This window comes from Nicotiana tabacum, chromosome 1 (genome assembly GCF_000715075.1).
Source record: "Nicotiana tabacum cultivar K326 chromosome 1, ASM71507v2, whole genome shotgun sequence".
NCBI lineage: Eukaryota > Viridiplantae > Streptophyta > Magnoliopsida > Solanales > Solanaceae > Nicotiana > Nicotiana tabacum.
The window spans coordinates 84,555,613-84,575,931 of NC_134080.1; positions in this window are offsets into that span (position 1 = coordinate 84,555,613).

The following is a 20,319-nucleotide window of genomic DNA, read 5'->3' on the forward strand; positions in this document are numbered from 1 at the left end:
GCAAAAAGAGTCCACAAGAGTCAACCCTAACCTTAACCCTCCGTAGGTACAAATGAATATTGTCCATAACTTGTCACCAATGAATACTTTCCAAGACCCCTCACCAATGAATACTGTCCAAGACCCCTCACAAATGAATACTGTCCAAGACCCCTCACAAATAAATGCTGTTCAGAACCAGTCACAATCTTTCATAGAACTTGCTCAGTTGCAGCTACGCATGTGGTGGAATGATTTAGATAAAGATGGCCAGGATTGGGTGAAAAAGCAGTTGGGTTCCCTTATAGATATCATGAGCATCAACCCCAGAAGGATTTGATCAAAGCCTTGGTAACCTTTTGGGATCCTGTCCACAACATGTTCCGTTTCTCTGATTTTGAGCTCACCCCTACTCTGGAGGAAATGGCCGGATACATTGACTTTGGCCAAGACTTGAGGAAGCAACAACTCATATTCCCAAGGGCTCCCGCTATGCACAAATTCTTCGATCTTCTAAATATTAGTAAACAAATGAAGAAGGCTCATATAAGCAAAGGATGTTGTTCTTTCTACTTCTTATACTTTAGGTTCGGGCATTTAGCTAGTTTTGAAACACATGAAAAAGCGTTGAACAACAAACAAGATAAGAGCACCTGGCAAATTCATCATCGGTTCGCTTTTATCGTGGCATTTTTGGGGATTATGGTCTTTCCAAATGCGAAAGGGACAATAGACATTCGCATGGCCAGAATTGCAAAACTCCTCGCTACCAAGGAAGATCACACACTTGTTCCGTTAGTGCTGGCAGACATTTATCGAGCATTCACATTGTGTAAAATCGGGGCACAATTCTTCGAGGGTAGCAACATTCTTCTTCAAATATGGTTGATCGAACATCTCCGCCGTCACCCCAAGTTCATGAGTCACGATGCGGACGAGAACAACTTCATAAAGAGTCATGAGTAGAGGGTAAAAGATTACAAAATCCAGAAGGTTTTGAGGCTTGGGTTTCCCACTTATGGACTTTAAAGGCAAGTCATATTGAATGGACTCTATAGTGGCATCTGGTAACAAAAGTCATATACATGACAACTTCAAAAGGCTACTTGATGATGATGGGCCTGAAGAGTATCCAACCATATCCACTGCAAAGAGTTCTAAGGCAATTGGGAAGGAATCAAGTGGTACCCGAAGATGTAGATTTGAGTACCCAAGTCAATAAGCTACATCTAGAAGCAACACTGCCTGAGGCTTTAGTCCAACGGGATTGGAATGGTTGCCAATATCTACAAAAGTGACACCCAGGTGCCGGATCTTGCGAGAGGGGAAGTGGATTCGAATTATGCTGTGTGGTTTGAAAGACGGTTTTGTGCAAATGATGAGCCAAAGCCCGAGCCCGAGCCTGAAAGTCCCGCCAAGAGACCTCATGTTCAAGATTTTGATGCTAAAATTAGGGAAAGGTTGGTTTGGAGAGAGAAGGATAAAAAAATATCAAGCCACCATTCACGCTTTGCAAGAAGAATTAAGAAATGTCGTATTCAATAACGATCTATAGGAACAAGAAGCTGAATGTGAAAGAAGAAGGTTGGTCCAAGAAAATGAAGCTCTCCGGGCCCACGTTTGAAAAATGAAAGTAGCAGCCGAGAACCCGGGAAGAAGTAGAAAAGATGAAAGGCTCATCTACAACCTTACACAAAAAGTACGTGACTTTGAGGATGATTTGTAGAAGACTGAGTCCGAGCTAGTAAAAGTACGAACAAAGTTGGCCAAAAATGCAGAAGAACGGGCAACTTTCATTCGACAATTGAAGGTAAGATATGACAGAGGGGTCATGGGTTAGAAAAAGGAGCTTAATAGCCTTGAGGGCGAAATGACTAAACAAGCCAAGAGCTTCAAGGCCGAGAGGGAATATTGCTACGCTTTGATGGCATAGCTATAGGGAGAACTACAACATTTTCAAGAACAGAATCATACGGCCACCTGGGTTTTGGATGCTAGATCTCACAGATTGGGTGGTTGTTGAAAGAAAAGGGCATCATCAGGGAAAGGGTTAGAAGAATCGCCGACTGCATTGTGATGAAGTGCAACGAGTGCAAGGACATGACCATGTCCATGTTCTTCGCCACAGTCATGATCTTGTTTGCCAAATAATGGATGATCTCTATCGCCTCCAGGATGACATGGCACATAGGCCCGCAGCAAGACCAGTTGGTGTTCCTAGGACAGGATTGGAGGCATTGATGTACTCCTGATTGTTTTCTCTTTTTCGAGTCTGTATTTTCATTTCTAAAGTCTGTTTTGAGTCTGTTTTAGTTTTCAATTCTCAAGTATGTAGGATCGAGTCTTTGTAATAGAGAAAAATTAGAAGTCTTGTTTTAATGAAAATTTGAAAAACCCAAAAAAATGTTTTATTTATTTTACATTTATTCCTTGAACTACGTGATGATCTGATCCACGCGGTGTCATAATACGTAGGCAATCCTCATCGGATTCGGGGAGATAACCAAAAAGAAAAGAGAGAAAACAAGGAAAAGAGAATAAGAAGGAAAATAAGAATGCAAAAGAGAGCAAGAGAAAGATCGGGGAGATAAACAAAAGCTGGGATGACATGCAATCGTTGCAAAACATGTAGAAACACATTTAACTGTATAGGTGCATCACACCTCCAATGTGCGATTCCCTATGTGTTAATTGCTTCAATTTAACCGGTTTGTTGTCTACTGTTGAGTGTAGGTTCTGTTTTTAAGGTGGTTGGTTTGTGGTAACCTGGCTTTACACCCATACTTTACAAGATCTAAGGGCAGTGTAGAAATGTCGTCAGAAGGTCATCCACTAACAATTCCCATCCCAGAGGATAGCCCACTATCAGTTATCCCGACCTCAGAGTCAGCGCCAACTGAAGAGAATAGGGCACTGTGCCTCCGCGTGCTGGAAATGTGGGGCGCCTGGTCCAATGGTAGAGAGACGCCAAGTGCCATACTCGGTTTCCCCAAGCTACTTCCCAGAGCAAGTGAAAATTCTAACGTCCCAATAAATTACCCGAATACCCCACTTGGATACCCCACCATCTCAGCTCACTTCATCGGAACACCTTCGAGGTTCGCCCCCAAAGTAGTTTTGGGAGTGGCCTCCAAGATATTTACCGCACCACCAACCTCGGCTATGGTACAACCAACTGTGCCCAGGCCAAGCTTTGATCCATCATCTTTCACTTTCCAAGTACCATCTTTTCCACCAGAACCTACTAATTTCACCACCAATTCTTACCCTCAACAACCCCGGTACGAGTTTACCGCGAGATAGGAGAAGGCTACAATGAACCCCGAGCAAGAAGAAATTACCCGAAAAATAAGGAGCATGGAACAGATCCTCAAATCTCAAGAAGGAGATTTTTTCAGGCAGTTTCAGTATAACATAGACATAGCTCCCCGATAGGAAATCTCTATCGAATCTCAAGAAGAAGTCATCGAAATGTTTCTGAGAATATGCTGTTAAATGGCGCGAACAAGCGGCCAGGGTCAAGCCCCCGATGGATGAAACAGAAATGGTTAGTGTTTTTCTACAAGCCCAAGAGGCAGACTACTTTCAGAATATGATGTCTACAATGGGAAAGTCATTTGCTGAGGCTATCAAGATTGGTGAGATGGTCGAAAATGGTCTGAAAACGGGTCGCATATTGAGCCAATCTGTCATAAGAGCTACGTCCCAAGCAATCCAAAGCGGGTCAGGTGGTGTAGCAAACAAAAATAATAAAGAATAGGTGGGGATGGTGGCTTCAAGCCCGAGAAACCCCCGTTCACCCAAAGGTTACTTCCCTTCAAGCACCCCACAACATTATTATCCTCATCAGGATGGGGCCTATGTTATGGCTCCTCAGCTGTACGCAGTAATGAATGCCCAGCCATACGCTTGGCCACAACAACAGTTTAACCAAAATAGAGCTCCATTTCCTAGAAACAACCCTCCTCACCAAGCTCAGTATAATCCCTAACCTCCACAAAATAACTTCCCCTACAATGCTCGTGCTCGGGAGCCACCCAGGAGAATAAATTTCATGCCTATTGGTGAATCATACTCTAACCTTTTCCCTAAACTTGTCCAAATGGGTTTGTTGCAACCCGTACCTCCGAATAGACAAAACCCGGAGTCACCTTCCTATTGACCCGGTACCCAATGCGCTTATCATTCTGGGGTGGAAGGGCATGACACCGAATACTTTTGGACTCTCAAAAGGGAAATTGAGAACTTGATAGAGCAGAAGAGGGTACTACTAAAAGAAGAAGAGATCCCAATGTGACCAACAACCCATTGTCGTCTCACAACAAACGGGTCAGTCATTAGGATGATTTGTGAAGATAAAGAGTTTGACCTAGCTCTAAAAGCCATCATTGCCATAGCCAATGTGGAAAGGAAGCCAAAGGCTGCCGCGAAGCAATATAAGTGGGAGAAGAAGAGCAACTCCACTCCTCAAAGTGAAGAAAAGATTGTGGAAACCAAAACAGGGGTAGTACCCCCTAAAGACGTCATTCTTTATGTTCCCCGAGCTCATAGGAAAGAACAATTGGCGTTGAGTCCTCCTAAGGGGTTCGAGCTGAACAAGGGACCCAAGATGTATGTACCCAAAGGGACTTATGGCGCGGGGACCAGTAATTCCACCCAGGTTGAACGAGCCCGTGATAATTAACCGCGCACCACAAAGGCCTATGAAAGACCCCACTACAGTCCCCTGGAACTATAACAGAGCAATTGTGACATACAAGGGGAAGGAAATCGTAGGGGAAATAAATGAAACCAACCCATCTGGGAAATACCTCAATCTGGAGGAAGTTAACAATGCCAAACAAAAGCGCTTCCCGCTCAAAAAACCTGTTAGTGCCGAAGAAGCAGATGAGTTCTTCCGAAAAATGAAAACTACGGACTACGAGATAATTGACCAGCTCCGGAAGTCTCCCGCTCAGGTCGTGCTTTTGTCTCTACTGATAAGCTCGACTGAGCATCGAAAAGTGTTGATAAAGACCCTCAATGAAGCTTATGTTCCGATCGAAACCACTGTTGAACAACTAGAAAGGATGACGGAAAGATTCTTCGCAATCAACCAGATCTCATTTAGCAAGAATGATTTGCCCCTAGAAGGGGCTACCCACAACAAAGCCCTTAATTTGATAGTTAAATGTGCGGGGCACTATGTAATGAGAGTCATGCTGGATGGCTGATCCGGAGTTGATATCTGCCCTCTCTTAAGTTTGCAAAGAATGGAGATTGGGATTGAGAGAATCAAGCCTAACAATGTATGTGTGCGTGCCTTTGATGTCATCAAGATAGACACCATAGATGAGATCGATTTGATTTTGACTATTGGTCCTGTAGATTTCGAGGTGACATTTCAGGTCCTAGACATGGACACTTCTTATAATTTCCTCTTGGGAAGACCTTGGATTCACGCAGCAGGGGTCGTACCTTCCATTCTCTACCAAATGGTGAAATTTGAATATGAAGATCAGGAGATTGTAGTCCACAGAGAGGACGAGCAATCAATTTATAGGACATGTCAGTCCCATGTCTCGAAGCTAGGGAATGTAGCGAACAAATAGTCTATCAAGCTTTCGAGGTTGTGGTCGCAAACCAATGTGAAGAAGGAAGCCCGTCTCCTCAACCCTTTCTATCAAATGCATCAATTATGGTTGCAAAGGAAATGATCTGGCATGGTTATAAGCCCGGGAAGGGGCTCGGGACATCATTACAAGGTATCATAGAACCTATCACTCTGGCTGCTAGCGAGAAGTTCTTTGGTGTGGGTTTTCAAGCCATGCCAGCTGATGAAACATGGGCAAATGAGCGAAAGAATAATGGTTGGGTTTTGTCTCAGCCAATCCCACAACTTTTCGAAACATTCGTCAAGCCGAAGTACATAGAATAAGAAGATGAGGCCTTCACAACTGAAGAAATTGAAGAAATATGTGGAGCTATGAGGCAGATGTTGTATAAATCCCACATGGTCCAGCCGGGAAAAGGCTCGAGCACCTCTAAGGTGCTGTATATGGGGCCCAATGCCAAGTTGCAAAACAGGAAGGCATCTCCAATCCCAGTCAGGTAGGAATCCCGATAGTCCAGTGTTGCCACCTTTTCTACATCACGTGTTATTCCAGGGTGTAACTCAGATGTTTTCTTTAGTTTACTGTCTTTAAATTCCAATGTAAACCGTGTTATCTTCAAAATTCAATGAAATGAAATCAATATTTCATCGTTCATGAATCTCTCTCTTTATTCTTTCTGATTTTTGTTACTTTTTCTTATTTCTTCTTTCAGTTCTAATAATGCGGCTTTAAATAACATGACATGCTTGCGGACTTCATACCCAGATCCAAACACGCTGTCTAATTGTGAAATAATGAATTAAGAACCGGAATACGATGAAGAAGAGGCTTTTAGTGAAATAAATCGAGAATTGGAACAATTTAAGAATAAGCCTAAGCCAAATCTAAATGAAAACCGGCCAGTAAATTTGGGTAGTTCAAAAGAGGTCCAGGAAACCATGATAAGCGTTCACACAGATGAAAGAACTAAGGATGCATTGATCCAACTTTTGTTCGAATTCAAAGATGTGTTTGCTTGGTCTTATGATAATATGCCAGGACTAAGTGTTGATTTGGTGGTTGATAAGTTGCCGACTCACCCCGATTACCCCCATGTCCAGCAAAAACAAAGGAAGTTCAAAACTGATATCAGTGACAAGATCAAAGAGGAAGTCACCAAACAGTTAAAGGCGGGGGTGATCCGAGTGGTCCGATACACCACATGGTTAGCTAATGTAGTTCCCGTGCCAAAGAAAGATGGGAAAACTAGAGTGTGTCGACTATCGAGATCTGAATAAAGCAAGTCCCAAAGATAACTTTCCTTTTCCAAACATCCACATACTCGTTGACAACTGTGCCAAACATGAGATACAGTGTTTCGTGGATTGTTATGCTGGATATCATCAGGTCTTGATGGATGAAGAAGATGCGTAAAAGGCAGCCTTCACCACACCCTGATGCACCTATTATTACAGGGTTATGCCTTTTGGTCTAAAGAACACCGGGGCAACGTACAAGAGAGCTATGACTACCATCTTTCATGACATGATGCACCAAGAAATCGAGGTGTATGTGGATGATGTGATCATTAAGTACAGAACACAGGATGACCATGTTCGGGACCTGAGAAAGTTCTTTGAGCGTCTGCGCAAGTAAGATTAGAAGCTAAACCTGGCTAAATGTGCATTTGGAGCTCCGTCTGGGAAACGTTTGGGATTAATCGTCAATCGGAGGGGGCATTGAGCTAGATCCAACGAAGATAAAGTCTATTCGGGATTTGCCTCCTCTGAGAACCAAGAAAGAGGTTATGAGTTTGTTGGGAAGGTTGAATTACATCAGCCGATTCATTGCTTAGTTGACTTCCACATGTGAGCCCATATTCAAGCTTTAGAAGAAAGATGTAGCGATTAAATGGACCGATGAGTGTCAAGAAGCCTTGGACAAAATCAAAGAATATCTGTCAAATCTACCAGTCTTGGTCCCACCTGAACCTGGGAGGCCTTTGTTTTTGTACCTGATAGTCTTGGAGAATTCCTTTGGCTGTGTCCTCGGGCAACACGATGTGACCGGGAAGACAGAGCATGCAATCTACTATTTGAGCAAAAAGCTCACAAGTTACGAAGCCAAATATACCCTTTGGGAAAGGACTTGGTCCGCCCTAACTTGGGTCGCTGAGAAGCTCAGGCATTACCTATTGGCCTACACGACTTATCTCATCACCAGGCTGGACCCGCTGAAGTACATATTCCAAAAGCCGATACCCACAGGGAGGTTAGCAAAATGGAAAATCCTACTCACTGAGTTTGACATAGTCTATGTCACCCGCACGGCAATAAAAGCCTTAGCTTTAGCAGATCACCTGGCTGAAAACCCTATTGATGATGAATACCAACCTTTGAGCACTTACTTCCCAGACGAGGAAGTAAATTCAGTTGAGGTAACATCAGAAGACACCAATGCATGGAAAATGTTCTTTGATAGAGATGTAAACGCAAAAGGTGTCGGAATTAGGGAAATCTTGATCTCACTCACTGGTCAGCACTACCCAGCCATAACCCAGCTTCAGTTTTCCTACACAAACAACACTGTCAAGTATGTGGGCATGAATATGGCAATTGATCAAGATGTGAAAGAATTGATAATCATGGGAGATTCAGATCTGATTATCCGAGAAGCTCAGGGTGAATGGGAAACTCGGGATGTCAAGCTTATTCCATACAGGCAACATGTGGAAGATCTTAGCAAACGGTTCAAGTCAGTCAAGTTCAGATACATTCCACGATTTCACAATGAATTGGCCGATGTACTCGCTACTTTGGCCTCGATGTTGCCATATCCAGGCAATATCCACATTGACCCATTGGAAATCCAAATCCGGGAAAGGCATGGTTACTATAATACGGTTGAGGTGGAACCAAATGTTCAGCCATGGTATCATGATATCAAGAGATTTCTGAAAACAAAAGAATATCCTGAGCAAGCCAATGGAGACCAAAAGAGAACCATTAGAAGGCTTGCCAATGGTTTCTTCTTGAGCGGCAAGGACTTGTACAAAAGGACTCCAGATCTCAACTTGTTATGATGTGTGGATGTTGAAGAGGCCGGAAGAATCATGCATGAAGTGAACATAGGAGTGTGTGGACCCCACATGAATGGATACATCCTGGCAAAGAAGATGATCTGATTCATGCACCACCTATAGAACTACATCCTATGTCAGCACTGTGGCCGTTCGTTGCCTGGGGTATGGATGTCATTGTGCCAATCAAGCCAAAAGCTTCAAATAAGCATAGATTCATATTGGTTGCCATTGATTACTTCACAAAATGGGTTGAGGCAGTCACTCTCAAAGCTGTCACTAAAAAAACAGTGGTAGACTTCGTGCACTCCAATATCATCTGCCATTTTGGTATTCCTGCAACTATCATTACGGAGAATGCTGCGAACTTGAATAGTCACTTGATGAGGGAGATATGTGAGCAGTTTAAGATCACGCATCAATATTCTACCCCTTATCGGCCCAAATCTAATGGTGCTGTTGAATAAACAAACAAGAACATCAAGAAGATTCTGAGAAAGATAATTCAAAGTTTGAGACAATGGCATGAAAAGTTGCCATTTGCATTATTGGGATATCGCACATCTGTGCGCACATCAGTCGAAGCAATACCCTATCTACTGGTTTATGGCACTGAAGCCATAATACCCGCAGAGGTTGAAATTCCATCTCTCCGAATAATTGTTGAGGCTGAAATTGAGGATAGTGAGTGGATCAAGACCCGTCTAGAGCAGTTAACCCTGATTGCCGAAAAACGGATGGCCGCAGTTTGCCACGAGCAGTTGTATCAACAAAGAATGGCCCGTGGCTACAACAAGAATGTGTGGCCTGTGAATTTTCAAGTGGGGCAACTCGTTTTAAGATGTATTCTCCCTCATCACAAGGAAGCAAAAGGAAAGTCCACTCCCAACTGGAAGGGGCCCATATATTATCAAAATATTGTTTCCGAAAGGGGCGTTGTACCTGAGAGACATTGAAAGAAATGACCCTGAAACAACTGTAAATGCAGACGTGGTCAAAAGGTATTATGTTTAACTCTTTTGCGGTACCAATATTATCCGATTGGGATGACGAAGGCTTTAATTCTCACTACCCCAAACACTTCAACCCTTTTGCTAACCCTTTGAGCTGGTTACCTTTCTTTGATTTTCCTCTCTAGAACCTGAAACGTTTGTAAATAAAAAATCAAATCAAAATCAAAAACAAAACTTCCTGAACTACGTTAGACTTGATTCCGAAAGGATACGTAGGCAGCCTCTCTCTGGGGTTCAGTCACACCAAAACCAAAATCCATATTTCCCCAAAAGTTGAAACTGGGGCAGAAGTTACAATGGTTCGGCAATGATCCCGCCTGAATGGTTCCAAAGTTGTAATTCAATCCAAATTCTTTTTACCCCTAATCCTGTTCAAGTCCTTCTGAGCAGTCGGTGAGAATGTTCAAGAATCAGAGAATGCGGTTGCTTGGAACTGATGCCATAAGATTGAGAGAAACAAAATGAGAGAGTCTTATTGGTGAAAACCCACACGGGCACTGTAAGGCGATGGTAAGCCGAGAAATTGAAAATGAGAGAGTCGTGTTAGTGAAAACTCGCAAAGAGCACTATAAGGCAACGATGAGAAGACAAATGAGAGAGGTCAATTGGCGAAAACCCACAAAGGGCGTCGTTGGTAATCCATTTTTACGCATTGAATCTATAGTAATAATTTATTATGACTTGTTGTTTCACTCATTTGGGGCTGCTCATGGCCATTCTGATGCACAAGGGAAAGTCCAGTGGCTTTTCTCCTTGTAAATCACAGGAATTGATTGGAGAGGTGGACAAAACACATCCAGGAGTCTGTTGAATAAGGATTAGTGTTCAAATGGAAGTTAAAAGAAGCTAATATATATGTTTAGGTTCATTGGGTTATAGCTGAAATCGAAACACACTAGCTGTAGTTAATCAGTAATAGGAGATTTTCGAAGTTTATATTTCAGGACAGATGGGGTTGGAATTTCGGCATCTTCTTTGTATAAGTAAATTAGTTATTTTAGAAGTTAACATCATTGTAATATTTAAACCTGTTGTAGTTAGATATGGGTATGGTTGATTTTGTAATATTGAATTGGTTACCCTTTGAGAATTTTGGGCATGGCAGGCACTCAAGCCCATATCTTTGGGATTTAATTACATCCATCTTTCAAGTTCCGATGATGGAAGTCATCTAGCAGGCATTGTTGGGTTCAAACCTTCTTGGGCCTAGGCCATTGGGCCTAGGCACTACACCCAACAGTTTAGCTTGATTATAAAGCTTCTTTTATACATATATAGTATGAATGTATGTATTTTAGGTCTTGCAAATCATGTTAATGAAATTAATCTTTGAGTTTGGATTGTATTTTTGAAAAACAAAATTTGTTCCTGATTTTCCTACAACAAAGTGAAATCATTTCTGCAATTCATTTTGCAAAATGGGTAGGCTGTAGAATGTAAAAAGTAGATAAGCCCAGCTACGAAACGGTTGTAAGTAGGCCCGCCTAATTCGAGCTCAATGTGAGCCGGCTCTTGGTGAGAAAACAGGCCTATCAAGGCCTTTGAATTTAGTTCATTTTTTGGGCCAAATTTCAAGCCCAAAGTAGTTGCAAGGATTGATTGATCCTTTGCTAGACAACCAAATGGGCCACTGCCGGCCCCAAACATCATTATCAGAATAATTAAAAGCCCAGCCTGTACAGTTATATATTTTAAGTCCAAATTAATTACTTTAATTAAACAAGCCTTCTAAAATTGAGGTGTGCCATTTTCCGTTAAACAACCTATGACTCTCATATGAATATTAACCTAGTATTAAAATAACCTTAAATAATCGTAGTTTGTTTTAGGCCCGATTTAGATTAGTATTGCAATTATGTATAAGTTCGCATAACATAATTGCGAATTTAATTCTAAAAATAAATCGAGGGATGCGTTTGCGCAACTTCAACCAAATTTTCTTAATAAATAAACAAAGCATTATTAATTATGGACATGTTCGCGTGACCTAATTTTTGACGCACCAAAATAAATGAGTATGCGTACGCGTAACTCGATTCTTTAATTACAAATAAATCAAGTAATTAAAAGCGGTTAAAATATAAATGTACATAGGTCCTAAAAATAAGTAGTTAAACAATTTAAGCGAAGTAATAATCACTAAGCGACCATGCTAGAACCACGGAACCCGCAATGTCTAACACCTTCTCCCGGGTTAACAGAATTTCTTATTTAGAATTTCTGGTTCGCAGACTTTAAAAATGAAAACTTTCTCTATTTGGGATTTAAAATAAACAGGTGACTTGGGACACCAAATAAACTATTCCAAGTGGCGACTCTGATAAATTAAATAATCTCATTTCGAATAATGTCATTTAATTGGAAAAACTCCTATATACCTTCGGGTGGGTAAAAAGGAGGTGTGACAGTTCTGACGACTCTGCTGGGGATAACTAACCCCGAACTTCCGGTTCAGGGTTCAAGAATTCGAGCTTGTTAATGTGATTTTTATTTGGCATTATTTATTGTTAATATTACTGTATTTTTGTAGACTTAATGTGCTAATCGTCATTTACCGCTTTGATATTACTTGAACTGTATTTAAATGTCTTCTTACGCCTCCCTTCTGGGTATACAACTTGAACTGTATACAAATTCATTAAAAAATACCCACTTTTCATGATTTATCAAGAATGTTCAGTAACTCATGCGTTGAAACAGACAGTACTCCATGTATGTATGCTTAATTTTTAGGGAGATAATAACGCTGTTCAAAATTCGGAAAAATACTCCAGCATAATATACTGGAGTTCCAGTATAATATACCGGTCCAGCATAATATACTGGAGTTTGGAGCACCGGTGCTCCAGTCTCCAGTATATTATACTGGAGCCAACAAAGTATACTGATCCAGCATAATATGCTGGAAGTTCATACACAGGTGCACCAAACTCCAGTATATTATACTGGACCGGTCTCTGTTGCAGCAAAATAGTGGCTATTTTCAATGACTTAACAAACGCTGACTATTTTTGAATGACCAGTCCAAAAACTAGCTAGACCGTGCTATTTTAACTAATATATATACTGTACGCATTATTGTGTTCTCTATTTTTCACTATTTCCATATGAAAGGACGCCTATAATTTTGGGGCAAAACTATCAAATCTATGGTATAATGATGGGTTGCAATTCCACTGAGCTTTGACGCCTGGAATTTGATATTGCAGTACTGGCATTACAAGGAACGACAATTATTGTAGTGGTGGAGAAAAATAAGTCAGAAATGTTGGTGGGCAGTTCTGAAATTTCAAGAAACGGGCAGTTCTAACCTTATCAGCAGTAAGGTTTGGGCCTTATGCCCCAAAATTTGGGGCCCCATTAAAAAAAAAATATGTACTTTATCCGTTCACTTTTATTTATCCATTATTAACTTTGCATATCCTTTTAAAAATAATAATTAAAATGCATAATTTATAATAATACTCATATTAATTAGTGTATAACAAATTTGGAATGAGTAATCAATTCTAAGGGCAAAGCAGGAAAAATAAATTATTTTTCTCTTGACATGCGAAAAGTTATAAGTAAATGAATTTTTTTTTAGAATGTTTGTTAACTAAAAATGAATAGAGGGAGTAGGTTTATACGTATTTATAAGTAAATGCTTTTGGTCGGTTTTATGAGGAACTTAGGGGCAAAGGTGGGGATAAGAAGTTATTTCGGTTGGCCAAAGCGTAAGAGAAGAAGGCTCGCGACCTGGATCAAGTGAGGCGCATCAAAGACGAGGACGGTCGAGTATTGATGGAAGAGGCCCAGATTTGGCAACGATGGCAGTCGTACTTTCATAAACTTCTGAATGAAGAGCGGGGATGGAAACATCGTGTTATGGCAATTGGGACACTCGGAGAGTCACCGAGACTTTAGGTATTGTAGGCGCATTAAGGTTAAGGAGGTCGTGGGTGCGATGGGTAAGATGAGTCGGGGCAAAATGACCGGACCTGACGAGATTTCAGTAGAGTTTTGGAGATATGCAGGTAGGGCAGGCTTGAGTGGTTGACTGGGTTGTTTAATGTTATCTTCAGGACAAAGAGGATGCCTGATGAGTGGCGGTGGAGTACAATGGTTCCGGTGTACAAGAGCAAGGAGATATCCAGAATTGTAACAACTATAGGGGTATCAAGTTACTAAGTCATACCATGAAAGTCTGGGAGAGGGTGGTGGAAGGGAGGATAAGGAGGGCGGTGTCTATATCGGAAAACCAGTTCGGGTTCATGCCTGACCATTCTACTACGGAAGCTATCCACCTTATCAGGAGGTTGGTAGAACTATACAGGGATAGGAAGAGGGATTTGCATATGGTATTTATTGACCTAGAGAAGGCATATGACAAGGTCCCTAGGGACGTCCTTTGAAGGTGTATGAAGGTGAAAGGTGTGCCGGTGGCTTACATTAGGGATATAAAGGATATGTATGATGGAGCTAAGACTTGGGTTAGGATTGTGGGATATGACTCAGAGCCTTTTTCGGTGGTTATGGGATTACACCAAGGATCTGCGCTTAGTCCGTTCTTATTTGCTCTAATGATGGACGCACTGACACATCATATCCAAGGAGAGGTGCCATGGTGTATGTTGTTCGCTAATGATATAGTTCTGATTGATGAGACGCGAGGCGGCGTTAATAGGAGATTGGAGGTATGGAGGCAGGCTTTAGAGTCTAAAGGTTTCAAGTTGAGTAGGACTAAGACGGAATATGTGGAATGTAAGTTCAGCGACGTGACGGGGGAAGCGGATGTGGAAGTTAGGCTTGAGACACAGGTCATCCTCAAGAGAGAAAGTTTTAATTACTTAGGGTCAATTGTCCAAGGAGATAGGGAGATCGACGGGGATGTTATGCACCGTACTGGAGTGGGGTGGATGAAATGGAGGTTAGCGTCTAGAGTCTTGTGTGACAGGAATGTATCACCGAAACTCAAAGGTAAGTTCTATAAAGCGGTGGTTAGACCGGCCATGTTGTATGGAGCTGAGTGTTGGTCAGTCAAGAATTCACATATCTAGAAGATGAAAGTAGCAGAAATGAAGATTTTGAGATGGATGTGTGGGTACACTAGGCTGGATAAGATTCGGAATGAAGATATTCGGGAGAGGGTAGTCGTGGCTCCCGTGGACGACAATATGCGGGAAGCGCGACTTAGATGGTTCGGACACGTGCGGAGGAGAAGCCTAGATGCACCGGTTAGGAGGTGTGAGCGGTTGACTTTGGCAGGTACGAGAAGAGGCAGAGGGCGGCCTAAGAAGTATTGGGGCGAGGTCATCAGGCAGGACATGGCGCGACTTTAGATTTTCGAGGACATGGCTCTTGATAGGAACATGTGGAGGTCGAGCATTAGCATGGTAGGCTAAGGGGTAGTCGAGAGTTCTTCCCTCTTTGTACCAGGTAGTCTGATAGAGTTTCGTTTACGTTTGTTAGCTGTCTTTCTTGTATTCACATTGTTGTTTTGCATAGTTTTGTGTTATTGTCCTTTCACTTATTTGTTATGGTTATTTTCTTTCTAGTATCTTTTGTTGTTACATGTCTTTTCTCTTGTTTTTTTGGTATTATTGCCTCTCTTGTTGAGCTGAGAGGCTTCTGGAAACAGCCTCTCTGCCCTTTTTGGGGTAGGGGTAAGGTTTGCGTACACTCTACTCTCCCCAGACCCTACTAGTGGGATTTTACTAGATATGTTGTTGTTGTTGTTGTTGTACTTTTAATAAAAAAGTAGAGTTTTTCATATTAAAGGAAAGAATTTTTTTAGATATATAAATAAAGTAATGATTTGACTTACTTAAAAATGGATATATCTATAGTTTTTTCAATGTTTCAATTTGAGTTGATTTGACAATTCCTTATTACTCCTTCACTAGATAACTTGTAAAACTGTACTTCCCCTTTCTTAATTTTTCCAAGTCAATCTTTCTTTTTCTCAATCTTTTCATATTTCAGAAATCCCTATGTGTCTTCTGTATTTCTCTTTTATATTGTTGCTCACCTTCTTTTTCCAAAATTTAACTGTTCAACATTACTCTTAACTTTTAAACCTTCAATAGTTCTATATTTCTATTGCTCTATAAGATTTTACGTAAGATTAATAATGTCTCAAAAAATAAAGTAAATGAGTTGGCTATATTATCAATTGAGAAGGTATAATTAGAGAAAATCGATTATAGAAAAATTATTTTGTATCTCAGAAAAGCTAGTGTTTACCTCGAAAAATGTGAGTAACAATTAAAGATAATTTGTGGTTTTAAAGATACGTGCTATATTCTAATACTAGTGATTAAATAAGCAATATTGAGCGTAAGTAAGAAGAAATAATAGACTAAATCAATGTTGTTGAAACAATAGGGGCCTCAAGCTCGGCTATCCATGGACCTCAAGGTCAGCTAAGACCAATAAAGTATAAAAAATAAAGTAAAGGCAATAACGCTGAAGAATAATTATTGAGCACGTTAAACAAGAGAAGACTAAGAATGTTTTATTGGAGTAAATAATCTGATCCCTTTAGAAAATGATTGGGGTCCCCTTTATATAGTAGGAGAAAACCCTAACATAGTACTTTGCTTATAAAGATAAAGAATTCTATTGGTATAGGTGTATAACGGCCTAGTACGAACCTGTACCATTTCGTACCACCCTTATCCTATAATTAATGCCCAGGTCCACGTGTCCTTGAGAAATTCCCGCTATTTCTTGATTGACTTCGAGATAATGCTGCCCTCGATGCAGTCTGTACTAGTCATTCGATCAGCTTTCTCGAGGTAGGTGTTCCTTAGCCGGATAAGACACCTACTTCGAGTCTCACGGACTTGAGCATATAGCCCGATTTAATACTATAAAATCATACTCCTCGATTTTGATCGTATACAGATAGTCCCCGCGTTTCTTAAAATGAAATGATATGAAACAATTCGAACCTCGATTTTCCCAAGCCTCTGGCGATAATGTCATGCTCGTAATGTAGGTGTTTGAAGTTATCGAAACATATCGTCGGTTCATTTTTCTAGAAGCATTAAATGTAACGCTGGTCTGTTTCCCCAAAAGCATTGAATGCGCTGTCTGTTTTGTCGTCGTCTTTCTATAAATAAGGGGTTACTTGGCTGAACAAAAACTGCACCCATTCTTTCTTCATCAACTTTTAGCCTTTTCCCTTCTCTATATCCTCCTCTAATCACCTATTTTTATGGTTCAAACCTGTAACCAAAAGGTCACATGGCAACAACCTTATCAGTTATGCCATGGCTCCCTTTTTTCAAAGCTTTTCCCCATTAAGTGGGATTATACTGAGTTGTTGTTGTTGTTGTTGGCTCGAAACAACGAGAGAAGGGCACCAAATTCTTCCCGTATCAGAAGATACGCGAACTTTACTCTACTGCTCATCTCTCTTAACGTCAACCTAGTGTGGCGCTTCATTCCCATTGCTTTCCATGGAATGAGGTGGCACTATCATCTACTAACTTTTGCATCCCACACCGGTACAATATCTCAAGAAATGGCTTCAAAATAGCTTTGCTGACAAGACCCATACTCGCAAAGTTGTTCACCAAGCCACAATATTTTCTAAAGATCGAGATAGAGTCCCCGAGGAGAAGGTTTTTGATGATGTCGTTCTCAAGGATATGCTCCCAAAAGTAGATTAGGTTCTTGGATTTATTTTTGCTTCTTTGTTTGTGTGTAAGGGCTCCTCATGGGCTTTTTTAAACATCTTTTGTCAATATAAGAATTTCTTTATTTCATCTTCGATTCGTGTTGAATTCCATTCTGCCATCATTTGTGAAAAATCTAAGTCTATAACTCTAATGATTAGGCCGAATACTGGACCCGGAACATAATAAACCCTGAGGTTTTAATCGACTAATATAACACCTCTTAAGGTTCTTTGTTAATCCTCGAGCCAAGCTTAGGTTGATTTGATGTGAGCTCAGGACACTGGGACTCCTGAGTCCGAGTTGAGTGAGAGCAAGGTCTCGAATTTGAAATAAAGTTAGCTCTTTTAGGTTTCGTAGATAGTCCCCAAGTGAGAGTTTTCTCAAACTTGGGTAGCCCTTGGGCTTAGTTAGTCGATTGAGTACTTGCTCGAAATTGAAATAAAGTTAACCCTTAGGCCTCATAGGTAGTCCCCAAATGAGAATTTGCTCAAACTCGGGTAGCCCTTGGGGTTAATAGTCGAGTGGACGTTTGCTCGTACTTGAAATAAATATAGCCCTTAGGCTTTATGGATAGTCCCCAAATGAGAATTTTCTCAAACTCGGGTAGCCCTTGGGCTTAGTAGTCGAGTGAGCGTTTCCTCTAACTCGAAATAGAGATAACCCTTAGGATTTATAGATAGTCCCGAATGAGAATTTTCTCGAACTCAGGTAGCCCTTGGGATTAATATTCGAGTGAGCGTTTGCTCAAACTCAAAATAGAGATAGCCCTTAGGCTTTATAGATAGTCCCGAATGAGAATTTTCTCAAACTCGAGTAGCCCTTGGGCTTAGTAGTCGAGTGAGCGTTTGCTCGAACTCGACTTGTAGGCCGTCCTTAATGATTTTTGACAAATTAATTTCCGATGCCTTGGTCCTGATGCCAATATCATGACATAAGCGGTTGAAGGGACAGAAAAGTTGCTTTTAGTACAATTCCCAAAATCATTAATTGGAGGTGGTTGTCGGTCGGCTTTTTGGGTTCCACAGCATGCTTAAATAATATTTATAAATAGATAGATACCACAACCTTACAAACTTTATTCCCATATTTCTTTCAAAGTCCCATTTAGCCTTTTCAATTTCCTTGAGCTCTCCCTTTTCTTTTCTAACAACGTTTTTCACTTTCTCGGATCTACCGCATAGTGATGGCTAAAACTTCTAAATATGTTCCTCAGAAGGAAAAGCTCCTTCATCTTCTCGATCGACTAAGAGTAAACCAGTAGTGCTACCTCGTGTCGAGGAATGTATCCCCCCGTGTGAGATAATATCCGATTTCGAAATCAAAAAACCTATTTACACACTAGGCCGATGTAAGCCCATGTCTCGACATATTTTTTTGGTGACTAAGGCCAAGCTCAAGCAAGTAGAGGAGGATTGAAAATGGCATAATAAGGAAGTAGTGATTCCTTCCCTCGAGGAGGATATCACTACTTTTAAAGTAGGGTACTTGAGCGTGTATACTTACCCGTTTACACTGTGTCCTGCAATACAAACTCAGGGTCCCATAAAACCAATTATCCTTGACTTTTTCCAACGATACTGAGTGATGCTTGGACAGATCTACCCCTCATTCTAGCGAATTGTTTACTTAATCAGGTTCTTTTCGAACCAAATTGAGGGGATGTCCTTCACTCTCGATCATCTAATCAGACTGTGCAGTCCCTGACTTTATCATGGGGGCTTGATAAAATTGCAACGCCGATCCTTAAAATCTCTTTTTGTTAGTATCGATGACGAAAAAGACCGTGGGAAGATAAGCCAGTTTGTCCGAGTCAAGATCTCCGATCTAATTCATGCTGATTGGATTCCATTCCCCGAGGAGTAGAACATAAAACGTGAGTGTACCCTACTTTCTTTTCTTTTCCCCGAATTTATATTTTTCTTTTATCTGACCTCTTTACGATGGCGTATGTCATGACCTAAACCGATGGGCCGCGACGGGCACCTGGTACCTTACTCAACCGAGTACTAACATAATGTATCTTTTCGTATCATACTATCATAGATAACTGAGCTGGAGAGGATGCCGTGAAATAGGTAGAATACAACATGTAATACCAACTTATACATAAAACATATGGGCCTCTAAGACCAAAATAACCACTCGTATACTGAACATATGTCGAAAAGGCCATACAATCTTTGACATACATGACATCTGTCTATAAGCCTCTAAGGATACATAATTATCCTAAAGGTCAGGACAGAGCCCTACCATACAAAACAATACACATCTAAATCATAATGACCAAACAAGCAACTCAAGAGAAAATTGAGTGCACCAACATCTTCCGCTAAGCTGATCGCCTACTTGGAGAAATCTCGACCTTTCTATCGAGACCTGCGGGCATGAAATGCAGTATCGCCAGGAAAAAGGGACGTCAGTACAAATAATGTACCGAGTATGTAAGGCACACAAAAAGGTACATAAAAGACATGAAACAAATATAGAAAAATAGACTCAACCTGTATGTCTGGATAACTTTGTAAATTATGAAATACTTTTAGCGTCATGCATATACATATAAATTTAATGTTGTGCATAATTATATGTGTTCATAACATCATCAAGCCTCTGAGGGCATCCCAACATATCATCTCGGCCATAGTGGGCAAAATCTTCAACTTATACAAGCTGATCGGGTGGTGGTTTGTACATAACGCCACAATCTTTCCCATATCCTATATATATATATATATACACACACACATACATGCATATATAAGGCCATATTATCATGGGTCAATGTGCATGTTTAAATGCATTAAATGCATATGAAATACGTCAATAAAATCTCTCGGTACGTCATAAGATTATTATGTCTCTGGTTAATATCATGAAATACACTTTACCAACTTATGTATTTTTCTGAAACCTATGAACAAATGATAGAATATTATGACACATGGGGAATCAATAACATAAGCATCTCTAGTGTTTCTATGAATAGAGTCATTTATTGAAGTTGT